Raw genomic sequence first — 13,238 nt, forward strand, 5'->3', positions numbered from 1 at the left:
TAGGTTTCCCACCAGAGCAACAGTAGTGAAGAGATTATCAGATTCAATTGAAATCGAGTATGCTTTAATAACACATTATGTAGACGATTAAAGCCGACGTTCAAAGCAGTAGGATTATTTTTTCCCAAATCATTGGAGTTGAAAGTAAAGAGATGGACAGGGTTTTTTAGGAAATGAAAAGAGTACTGAAGGAGAAACATCTAATCACTCTATTTTACGAAAAAAAAAAACAAAATGTTGCAGAAAAGCTCCCTATTCAGAAACAATTTCCTGTTTGTTTTATGATCCCAAATTTAATGTAGAAGACTTTCTCTTTCATAAAAACAACGAAAAACAAGAAAAACTCAAGAATAGCTTGGTTGACCCAGTCCGCCATTTTTAAGTCCAAAGGGAAACACAAACCCAAAGAGCAATGTGGATTTGAATAAAGTGGATAACAATATAAAGCAAAAAAAAAATCCACAAGAATTCACTTTTTAAGCATGATAAGAGAGCTCTTGTCTAACCGCTTTCAAAAAGCAGTGGGATAATTGCTACCCTTAACAAATGTGTAATTTTTATGAAAAATGAATTTTATTGGAATTACCTGAATATTTTCTTTATAGTTTTGCTCTTCCCTCATACCTCATAACCTCTGTGAATAGTCTCCTCATCTAGCGGTTCCAATACCACAACTTTAAACTCAATAACTTTTGTAGCGAGCATCCGATTGTCCCCAAACTTTCACAGATGTGTTCTACTTATAATACTGCTTTCACCTAATTTTGTTCTTAGAGTTTGGGTTCCCTATGACACATAACCGGTGCGTTCGACTTTTTGTGGTTTTGTGATGAACTGTTAATATTATGTGACCGTGCATCACAAACCAGCAAAAGTCGCACACACTGACTTTGTGTGTGGACTGAAAAAAGGTGAAATGGGTCAACTTCTTGAGTTTTTCATATTTTCGAAAAGGAAAAGTATTCTTCTACATTACACTGAAGGTTGGGATCATAAAACGAAAAGGAAATTGTGTTTTCTGCACTTTTTTCTCAACACTTTTTTTTTTGGCAGAATACAGTGATATGGTGTGTCTCATAGAGTCCACTATTTATCTTTTAGAAACCCTATCCATTCTTTCACTTTCAACTCCAATATCTTTAGAAAGGATAACGCTACTGCTTTGAAAGTTGGCATTGATTATTTACAGAATAAGGTAACAACGCATATTAACGTTCAGCTTAATTTGACTATTTCTTCACTGTTGTTGCTAAGATGGTTTAAATCCTGTTTTCCGTTCCTTTCATCGCACAGCTAGCACAGCTAAATAAATAAATGATAAATACTGAGCGCTTAAATAGATCCCGCACTTTAGAGACTTTTTCTCAGTTCACACTTTCCAGAATGTGTACTTTATTTGCAATATTTAGATAGGTTAGGAGAGTCCATTTCAATTGAGTTACCCATCATCTTAACGCTTAAAGTCTCCTCTTTCAGAATCCACGCTTAAGTAAAAATCCATATATGGCGAGTCTTTGTTGGTTTTGTAGTGCAGGGTCATATATATATATATATATATATATATATATATATATATATATATATAACGTTGGAATAATACCTGCAGTAGTTGCAGATCTTAGACTCACCATAAGTAGGTTAGAGGACTTGATCACCACAGATTAGTTAATTTCATATCTGATCTCAAGATGTGACTTACCTTCAGAAATGCCATGTTTAGTCAGTTGCTGGGTTGAGACGCTCCGTGCCTGAGATGTAACTTCCATTTTGTATGTAGTTGGTACTATAAAGATAGAGAGGGAGGGAGAGAGAGAGAGAGGGGGGGGGGGGGGGGACTTGTTACAAATAGGTATCTATAAAGATGATATTCCTTCCGAACATATTTTGTGTGGAAAGAAATGGAGTCCTCTCCTTAGGAAAGAATGTCAATCCATATTACTGTGAGAAAAACGGACTAAAGAAATCGATAAAAGTGAGAAATGGAATCTATGAATTTTATTACCTAAATCTAACAGATATAGATAACGAGAATGGGTAGAAATACCATAATAAACAAAAGAATATTGTTCGAATGCATCACAAGTTGTAACACTCCCGTTACTCCTTACTTCCGAGAAACATGGATTTCCATTTTTACATATGACACCGGGAAGAAAAGCAACGAAAAAAAAAAAAAAAAAAACTTCGATATAAATCATGGACATTAAAACACTGGACTTTAAAAAAAGAAAGTTTGGCCTCTTACTTCAACAATTTCTTTGTAAAGTAACAATGGGCCACACTAGAAAAACAGCAATATACGTGTTTATGTATATATGTGACCGTGCACCTCAAAACGAACATAAAGTCGCACACACTGATTTTGCGTGAGGACTGAAAATAAGTGAAATGGGTCAACCTAGCCGAACTTGACTTTTTCACATTTTCTGAAAGAACGGGTCTTCTTTTACATTATGCTAAAATTTGGTATCATAAAACAGGCGGGAAAGTGTGTTTTTTTAGCAGTTTATCTCGAACATTTTTTGGTAGAATATTGTAATTAGGTGTGTCTTTAGATTCCCTTTTTCATTTCTGAAAAACCTTGACCACACTCTTCACTTTCAACTCTAATAACTTTTGAAAAGATAGTGCCACTGCTATGATAGTTGGCATTGATTATGGACAGAATGTGTTAATGAGGCATGCTTAATTTCAGTTTAATCTGATAATCCCTTCATTGTTGTTACTCTGGTGGTTTACTTCCTGTTTTTTGTCCCATTCATCGCACAGCCAGCAGGGTTTGGTAAAGATTAAGCGCTTGAATAGACACTGTACTTCAGAGCGTCTTTTCTCAGTTCACAGTTTTCCTGGGTTTGTGCTTTCTTTCCAATATTTAGATAGGTTAGGAGAGTCCATTTGATTTGAGTTATACATCATTTTAAAGCTTAAAGTCTGCCCTTTCAGAATATGGTCTTAACTAAAAATTCATGTCTGGCGACTTTTTGTTTGTTTTGAGGTGCAGTGTCACATATGTGACCGTGCATCACAAAACAAACAAAAAGTCGCACACACTGATTTTGCGTGAGGACTGAAAATAAATAAAATGGGTCAACCTAGCCGATTTTGACTTTTTAATATTTGCTGAAAGAGCAAGTCTTCTTTTACACCTTATACTTAAAATTTAGGACCATAAAACGGGCAGGAAAGTGTGTTTTTTAGCAGTTTATCTCGAACATTTTTGGTAGAATAGTGTGATTAGGTGTGTCTTTGGAGTCCCCTTTTCATTTCTGATCAAACCTTGTACACACTCTTCACTTTCAACTCTAATAACTTTTGAAAGGACAAGGCTACTGCTTTGAAAGTTGGCCTTGATTATGGACATAATGAGTTAATGAGGCATGCCTAATTTCAGTCTAATCTGATGATCTCTTCATTGTTGTTACTCTGGTGGATTACTTCCTGTTTTTTTTTTTCCCATTCATCGCACAGCCAGCGCGGCTTGGTAAAGATTAAGCGCTTGAATAGACATCGTACTTCAGAGCCTCTTTTCTCAGTTCACACTTTTCCTGCGTGTGTGCTTTCTTTCCAATATTTAGATAGGTTAGGAGAGTCTATTTGATTTGAGTTATACATCATTTTAAAGCTTACAGTCTGCTCTTTCACAATATGATATTAACTAAAAATTCACGTCTGGCTACTTTTTGTTTGTTTTGTGGTGCAGGGTTACTTATGCATTGTTTGATATCATTATTTTTCATCTTAATTTCTCATAGTAACATGAAGTTATATATGTAACCCTGTACCACAAAACAAACAAAAAGTCGCCAGACAAGGATTTTTAGTTTAGGGCAGATTCTGAAAGAGCAGACTCTAAGTATAAATCAATTCAAATGGATTCTTCTAACCTACATAAATGAGAAAAGAGGCTCTGAAGTACAGGGTCTATTCAAGTGCTCAATCGTTACATGCTACATGTGCCATGAATGGGACAGAAACATGATGTTAACCACTGTGGCACCAACAATTAAAGTGTAATCAGTTTAAGCAGATATAAGACATGGTCTATTACCACATTCTGACCACGATAAATGCTAACTTTCAGAGCATTAGCCTCATCCTGTCAAAAGTTATTAGAGTTGAAAGTGGAGAGGGTGCAGAGGTTTTTCAAGAAATGAAAGGGGCCTCTAAGAACCTGCTCACAATTCTCTAGCAAAAAAAAAACAAAAAAAAAAACGGTTGTAGGAAAACTGCTGAAAACACACTTTCCCATTCAATTTATGATCCCAAGCCTAAGAGTAGTGTAGATGTAATAAAGCTTTTTTCTGAAAATATTGAAAACTCAAAATTGACTTGATTCACCCATTTCGCCTTTCTTGAGTTCTCACGTAAAATCAAGGGTTGCGACTTTTTGTTTGTTTTGTAATGCACGGTCACATATATGGAACATAAAGTGGGCTCAGCTTCGTGCTTTTGTCCAAAAGTTTGAATTTTTGGCCAACCAATTCCCGTCACCGACACTATTTTCAAATACAAGCAAATATAACTGAAATCAAAAAATAATTTCATTTCAATCATAACCGCTTCTCTGTCCTATTACTTTCAATGTCGTGCGTGCCAATGTATGCCACAATATTGCTGTTCTGTTGTAGTGAATGCCACCTTATCTCATGTTGCTGTTTTTTTTCTTTGCCTTTCTTTTATCTTGCATTTGTATGTCTCTAATTCTATTTTGCAAAGTGATTGTTTTTTGCTTACGTCTCAAGCCCTTGAAGAAGGTCTGCAACAGGGTCTAAAGTTTGAAAGCAATAAAAGGCAAAGTGAACTACTGCAGCGTCTTCTAGCAGCCCTCATTCCTTCGTCACAACTGTGTATATATTTAACCCTGCACCACAAAACCAACAAAAAGTCGCCAGACAGGGATTTTTAGTTAGATAAGATTCTGAAAGAACACACTCCACGCTTTAAAATGATATATAACTTAATCCAAATGGACTCTTCTAACCTATCTAAATATCACATGTTAAGACTGACCATAATGACCCTTTTCACCAATTTTCAGCTTTCACACAAAATCAGTGCGTGCGACTTTTTGTTCGTTTTGTGATGTACAGTCATATATATATATATATATATATATATGACCCTATATCGAAAATCCAACAAAAAGTCGCTAGACATGGATTTTTTTTTTTTTTTTTTTGTGAAGGGAAGATTATGAAAGAGCAGACTCTTTTAGATGATGTATAACTCAATTCGTATGGACTCCCTTAACCTAAATACTGGAAAGAAAGCGCATACTCTGGAAAAGTGTGAACTGAGAAAAGTGGCTCTGAAGGGCAAGGTGTACTCAAGCACTTAACATTTACCAAGCCGTACCAGCTGTATGATGAGAGGGACAAAACACATCATGTAAACCATTGGAGCAACAACAATAAAGGAATTACCAGATGAAGCTGAAACTGAGCATGATATATTAACACATTCTGTCCATGATTAATGCCAACTTCAAAGACTTTAAAGTGAAGAGTATGCGAAGGATTTTAAGAAATGAAAAGGGGCCTCCGAGACGCAACTCATTATTCTACCCCACCCCCCCCCCCAAAAAAAAAAAAAAAGATTGTATAAAAACGGATGAAAACACACTTTCCCATTCATGTTATGATCCCAAACTAAAGAATAACATAGAAGGATAACTCTTTCAGGAAAAGATTAAAAACTCAAGACTGATTCAGCTGACCTATTTGACCTTCTGTGAGTCCTCACATAAAATCAAGAGGCGCGACTTTTTGCTAGTTTTGTGATGCTCGGTCATATATATATATATATATATATATATATATATAAAGAGTTTGTTTGCAAAAACCGATAAGTCCATATTTGTCAAATGGAGATATTTGCCACTAAAGGTCAAGAAAAATAAAGAGAATTATAAGATTTTTTTTTCTTTTGACCATAACTTTGAAAATGTACCTCTTTATGTAGTGACCAATATATCATTTAAAAGGTATTATTTTGTACTTTATGACAGAGACCGTATAACATCGTAAAAAATGGACTTATCGGTTTTTGCAAACAAACTCTACATATGAAGAGTTTGTTTGCAAAAACCGATAAGTCCATTTTTGAAGATTTTGAAGTACGATCTCTGTCATAAAGTACAAAATAATACTTTTTAAATGATATATTGGTCCCTACATAAAAAGGTACATTTTCTAAGTTAAGGTTAAAAGAAGCAAAAATTTTCTTATTATTCTCTTTATTTTTCTTGACCTTTAATCGCAAATATCTCCATTTGGCAAATATGGACTTATCGGTTTTTGCAAACAAACTCTTCATATATACATATCATATAGTATGTGTGTCATAGTGTGTGTCTGTGTATCTTTTAAAATTATGTTCTGTTGCCCCCCATATTTTTCAAACATACAGACCACGTTATTCCAATCATGTAATAACATAACGACTTCTTAGTCATTATTATGTGATATTGACTAGGTAAACTAGGAACAAAGGTCAATCATATTTATTTCTGTATCGTAGAATAATTACCGTGTACCTTTGGAAATGTTTGTCAAGTGCCCCCCTCCCCCCCCCCCCACCCATAAATTCGGACGTACATTTTTGACACATTATTAAGCTGCCATAGACACAAAGATTGAGAATACGAAACGTTTTGCTGGCCATAATATGACAAGTGTTTAGTACAAAACAGGTAACAATGAAACAAATTATGTCAACACCTCAATGACTTTGGAATGATCCAAAAATAACATGCGTTCGGACGTACACAGAAAAAGTAAATTTTCTGACTTCATAAGTTCAGTCACAAAGTTCTGTGAAGTATGCAATATTTTTCTGAATATTCACATTACATCAGGTAAAGTAGATGTGGAATGCTGTAGAAATGTAAAAGAATGAGCAATTTAAACAATTAACATGGAAATTATTATGTTTGTTTTTTGTTGTTTTTAGTTGTTTTGGACGTACACGACCGCCGTTTTGGACGTACGCTATGTACGCCCTCAACAACCCTTATAATAAATGCAAAAAGAAATGTGTTACTTAACTATTATTCATCCTAAGCCCTTCTCAGATGACAGCACTTGTCTATCATGTCAGCATTACCAGTGTAAATGAATAAAACAGATTCAGAATATGAAAAATAGTGTGTACATAGGGTCTGTGCATTATCAGCTGCCTTAATACATGTAACAATATTCAGGCATGATAAGTATATGTACTTGTATTACAGAACCAGACTTCTAATACAAACTATGTGATTATGACACATAATATAACACATACAATTCTTTTTTAAACATTCAGTGTAATTTAAACATTCTGGGTTCCTTTTGTGAGGTCAAGCTCACATAAATATGCATGGTAATGTATGAAGAAAGTAACATGTGGGACGACTTTGCATTATGCTTGAAATATTCTGGGAATCAAAGGACATTTTGACCGTGCACCTCAAAACGAACATAAAGTCGCACACACTGATTTTGCGTGAGGACTGAAAATAAGTGAAATGAGTCAACCTAGCCGAACTTGACTTTTTCATATTTTCTGAAAGAGCGGGTCTTCTTTTACATTATGCTACAATTTGTTATCATAAAACTGGCAGGAAAGTGTGTTTTTTAGCAGTTTATGTCGAACATTTTTGGTAGAATAGTGAGATTAGGTGTGTCTTTAGATTTCCTTTTTCATTCCTGAAAAACCTTGTCCACACTCTTCACCTTCAACTCTAATAACTTTTGAAAAGATAGCGCTACTGCTTTGAAAGTTGGCATTAATTATAGACAGAATGTGTTAATGAGGCATTTCAATTTCAGTTTAATCTGATAATCCCCTCATTGTTGTTACTGTGGTGGTTTACTTCCTGTTTTTTGTCCCATTCATCGCACAGCCAGCAAGGTTTGGTAAAGATTAAGCGCTTGAATAGACACTGTACTTCAGAGCCTCTTTTCTCAGTTCACACTTTTCCTGAGTTTGTGCTTTCTTTCCAATATTTAGATAGGTTAGGAGAGTCCATTTGATTTGAGTTATACATCATTTTAAAGCTTAAATTCTGCTCTTTCAGAATATGATCTTAACTAAACTTTTATGTCTGTCGACTTTTTGTTTGTTTTGAGGTGCAGGGTCACATTTGTTGTTGTTTTCTTAATAGAATATTAGATTCAGTGAAATGTTATTGAGTACCTGCCAAACAATGGGCTCTATGCAGTGTTTTTTTGTTGCATAATTTATTGTATGGCAAAATCTTATTCACTCTGAAATATTTATCATTATTATTATAAATCACTAACACTATCATAACCATTTTCATGTCATGACCTGCTTTAGTACTCTTTCGGCAGCAACATCAGCCTGTAACTTTCAAATTAATGATTAAAGTGCATGAAAATAAATCACAAACTAGACAGGGCAGTACACTTACTCATTTTTTCTACTGATCGCACTGGTTTGTCAGACCAGTAGGTACCCAGTTTTTTCTGTCTTTTACTGGTCCATTCCTTAAATAGATTACTGGTCCGACACTAACTTTTACTTGTCCTGGACCATCGGACCAGTGCCAGTGTGCAGCATTGAATTAGATCAGTAAATAAAAAAAATCAAATGATATAAATACTACAGTACACCATGAAACCGATTTTGAAAAAAGATAAATACATTATGCTCTTTGTCAAGAAAATGACAAAAGAATTAGGAACTAACCGAAGTGAATTGAACATTGTATGTCTATAAATGAGGTCGTAGGTCGTAACAATGATGTACATGCTTATTGTTGTCTAAATACATAATCAATTGCAGTCAGTGTGTCCATATCTGTTTAATCAAAATGCATGAAGATGCAGATGATAACTTCAAGTCACAGGATTAGGATTGTAAACACCAGCTGACAAATATGGTAGGAAACAGTACATTGTGATTTGTAGTATTGCAGTGTGATTGCAAGGTGATCAGAAGCTGAAATACTTATTCTTGGACAAAATAGGAGGGAATTTCGTACAACAACACACAAAAAATTACCCGAGTCAGTTGACTCATTTTAGGTCAAATCTTCTGAGTCATTGCTGTTGTGACACATCTTTTAAGTTCTTCTGAGTAAAAAAAAAAAAAAACCCTCGTTTTATCGAATCTAACGAGTAAAATGACTCACACGGAATTACAATAATGAGTCACGAAATCGATGACTCATATTGCATCATCTCTATTTGACTCAGTAACTGTTATAGATGAGTCAACCGACTCATTTTATGTGACATGCGAGTCCAATGAGACGATTATAATCGATCATGTAATAACTTCAAGCAAAAGAATTAACTATTTTTTCAGAAAATATGTTCTGAAATGTATTTCTGATTTTGTCGGGGATGGTAAATTGTATTTGATTGTATTTGATTTTTAAATATTTATAATTTCATACAATTTATGAAATATTCAGCTCTGTTATCAGAAGTCTTGAATAAATGAATAGATAATCTATTTCAAAACAGTAACCACATACATAAATACAATTTTACGACATGGGTATACGTTAGAAGCATTGTCTCGTTATATGTAGTTAGGTATTAGGAATAAGTTAGGAATAAGTTAGGAATAAGTTAGGAATAGGATAGGGTACCGTAAGATATAGGATCTGATTCCCCACTCCGTCTACCGTCGTACTGCATGCGTAGGTCAGTGACTGGATCAGCATGCTAAACAAGAGACGTTTCAATCATTTTGCGTTTCGATTCTCACACAGTGAGTCGCTTGACTCAGCATACTGAGTCACTTGACTCATTTACTGACTTTACTGAGTAAAAAGATTCAATATTCGGCAATAGTGTGTCTCCACACGGACAAACTGAAGACTCACGCAAATGAGTCATTTGACTCAGCTGTGTGACTCGGCTGTTTCTCTACTGAGTAAAGTGACTCAGTAAGCGTGAGTGAAAAGACTCGATAATTGGAAAAGTGTGTCGCCTCACGGACAAACTGAAAACTCACGCAAATGAGTCATTTGACTCAGATTCTTTTTTGTGTGTGTGTGTGAAGCCACCTTCTCTGCTCTATTTATACGTGCAAAGTGTAAGCAAGTAATCAATATCTGTCCTTGTAAAGACACATTGCCTAAAGAATGTCTCAGAATGTTGACATACGACTATTCCCAACTGTTGGTGGTTTTCACACTGTAAAAACATCGGTGTTAGATTTAACACCACGGGTGTTAAATCTAACACCGATCAAACTTCAATAAAGGACCACACCCACAGGTGTTAAAAATGCACTGTGATGGTGTTGAAAAGTGTTCACCTGACACTTCGTGGTGTTAATTTGACACTGTACCTGGTGTTATTTTGACACCGTACTGGTGTTAATTCAAAAATGACACCACATGGTGTTGATTTGATATTTGTTGATGTTAATATCAATGGTTTAACACCCGTCCAGCTTCAATAAGAGACCACACCAGCTGGTGTTACTTTGGTGTAAATTTATTTTCACATTTTTTCAAAAATCTAGTATTCTAATGTAAAATTCTTGATCGTCTTGTTTAAATTAAAAATCAACAAGAAGTGCAGTTACTAAGAAACTCTTCAAAAAAAAACAGTTTAAAATTTGGAAATGACACCCGGAGGTGTTAATTTAACACCATAAATGAGCACCGAAAATTTAACACTAGCTCGGTGTTCACTATTTAACACCGGACTTTTGCAGTGCATACATTATCAACTTTATCAACATTATCAACGGCCAGCGCATGTGCACACAAACATCTTATCCGTTCATGGATTTGAAATTTGTGCGCATGTGATGTGTTCGCATGCACTGGCTGTAGTATTCAGTGTATTTAGCTCTCCCAAGGTCCTCTCGACCGAGTCACATTCAGTCATCAATTCGAACAGAAAGGGACTATTGGCAGAACCGAACGTTGCCCGAAGCCTGTTTTCGATACTTCAACTTAATTGGTAAGTCTTCAAATTGAAGAAATTTTTGGATTTTAAGTTGATATTTACCCGCAATACTAAATCTGTCATGATCCTGAATGCTACAATGCGAAGCCCAATTACGCTATGCGTATGGGGCTGCTGGTCGCAATTAATCGCATGATTACTAAGACATGAGAGCACTTTGTGGCGAGTAAGTCTCACAGTGTTAGTTATATGAAAGGTACTTTAACCTGAAACACAAACTAAGACAAGGAAATTCAGGGAAACTTTTGAGGTACCAAAACTTTTTATTATCTTTAAATGGCTTCATTGAAATCACTCCTGTGAACTTGACCTTGGTTAACTGCATTTCTAATTTACATTTTAAATCAGTTTGAACAATTCCTGTCGAAATGATATATAATTTGTGCTGATGATTCCATTTTGCAAAAAATGACCCTCTGGTTGACAAATTTATGGAAGTGCCGAAAAGGAGACCATGTTACCGGGACCCTAAGTAGCGACTTATTGACCAGACGGCAATGATATTGTTACCTTACACTTCCGATTCAATTGCATAATATTATGTGACCCTGCATCATAAAACAAACAAAAAGTCGCCAAATATGAAATTTAGTGGAGAACATATTCTAAAAAGAGCAGACTTTAAGTTTTAAAATATGTAAAACTCAAATCAAATCTAAATATTGAAAAGAAAGCACATACTCAGGAAAAGTGTGAACTGAGAAAAGAGGGTCTGAAGTGCAGTGTCTATTCAAGCGCCTAATCTTTACCAAGTCGTGATGGCCGTGCGATGAATGGGACAAAAAAAAAAACAGGATGTAATCCACCGAAGTAACAACAACGAAGGGAATATCAGATTAAAGTGTTATCGAGCATGCCTTATGAACACATTCTGTCCTTAATTGTGACCGTGCACCTCAAAACGAACATAAAGTCGCACACACTGATTTTGCGTGAGGACTGAAAATAAATGAAATGGGTAAACCTAGCCGAACTTGACTTTTTCATATTTTCTGAAAGAGCGGGTCTTCTTTTACATTATGCTAAAATTTGAGATCATAAAACGGGCAGGAAAGTGTATTTTTAGCAGTTTATCTCGAACATTTTTTTTTTTGTAGAATAGTGTCATTAGGTGTGTCTTTAGAATCCTTTTTTATTTCTGAAAATCCTTGTCCCACACTCTTCACCTTCGACTCTAATAACTTTTGAAAGGATAGTGCTACTGCTTTGAAAGTTGGCATTAATTATGGACAGAATGTGTTAATGAGGCATGCTTAATTTCAGTTAAATCTGATAATCCCTTCATTGTTGTTACTCTGGTGGTTTACTTCCTGTTTTTTGTCCCATTCATTGCACAGCCAGCACGGTTTGGTAAAGATTAAGCGCTTGAATAGAAACTGTACTTCAGAGCCTCTTTTCTCGGTTCACACTTTTCCTGAGTTTGTGCTTTCTTTCCAATATTTAGATAGGTTAGGAGAGTCCATTTGATTTGAGTTATACATCATTTTAAAGCTTAAGGTCTGCTCTTTCAGAATATGATCTTAACTTAAAATTCATGTCTGGCGACTTTTTGTTTGTTTTGAGGTGCACTGTCACAATTAATCCCAACTTTCAGAGCAGTAGCATCATCCTTTCGAAAGGTATAGGAGTTGAAAGTGAAGAATGCGTACCAGTTTTTTGAAGAAATGAAAACGGGACTCTAAAGACACAATTAATCACACTATTCTGTCAAAAAAGAGTTCGAGATAAACTGCTAAAAAACACATTTTCCTGTCCGTTTTATGATCTCAAATTTTCGCATAATGTAGAAGAAAACTTGTTTTTTCAGAAAATATGAAAAGGTAAAGATTGGCTCGGTTGACCCATTTCACCTATTTTCAGTCCTCACACAAAATCAATGTGTGCGACTTTTTGTTCGTTTTGTGATGCACGGTCAGATATATAACGCGACTCATAAATGTACCCTGTTGCTGAGATATCAACGATCTTTATGAGATTATCTCGAGTGGTTTAAGAAATCGACGTTTCCAGAAAACCGCCTTCAAAGTTTTCGTTCCCACGCAATTCTAATCAAGGGGATGTATCACAGTTTTCATGCGCACTCTTGACAATGTTAATTCAAGCTTAGCACCAGTGGTCTAGCATGATAAATGAGAAACCAGGATGTCACGCACTGACCAATAAGATTGCTCCTGCATTTGCTAGGGGCGGAGTCTATCTGCGGCGCTAAAACCAAATATTTGGTTATATTTCTGTTCCAAGAAAAGTTGGAACAAAAACAAGAAAAACGCTAATTTCCTGTCGTTCCTTTGCTTTATA

This window comes from Diadema setosum, chromosome 6 (genome assembly GCF_964275005.1).
Source record: "Diadema setosum chromosome 6, eeDiaSeto1, whole genome shotgun sequence".
NCBI classification, from domain to species: domain Eukaryota; kingdom Metazoa; phylum Echinodermata; class Echinoidea; order Diadematoida; family Diadematidae; genus Diadema; species Diadema setosum.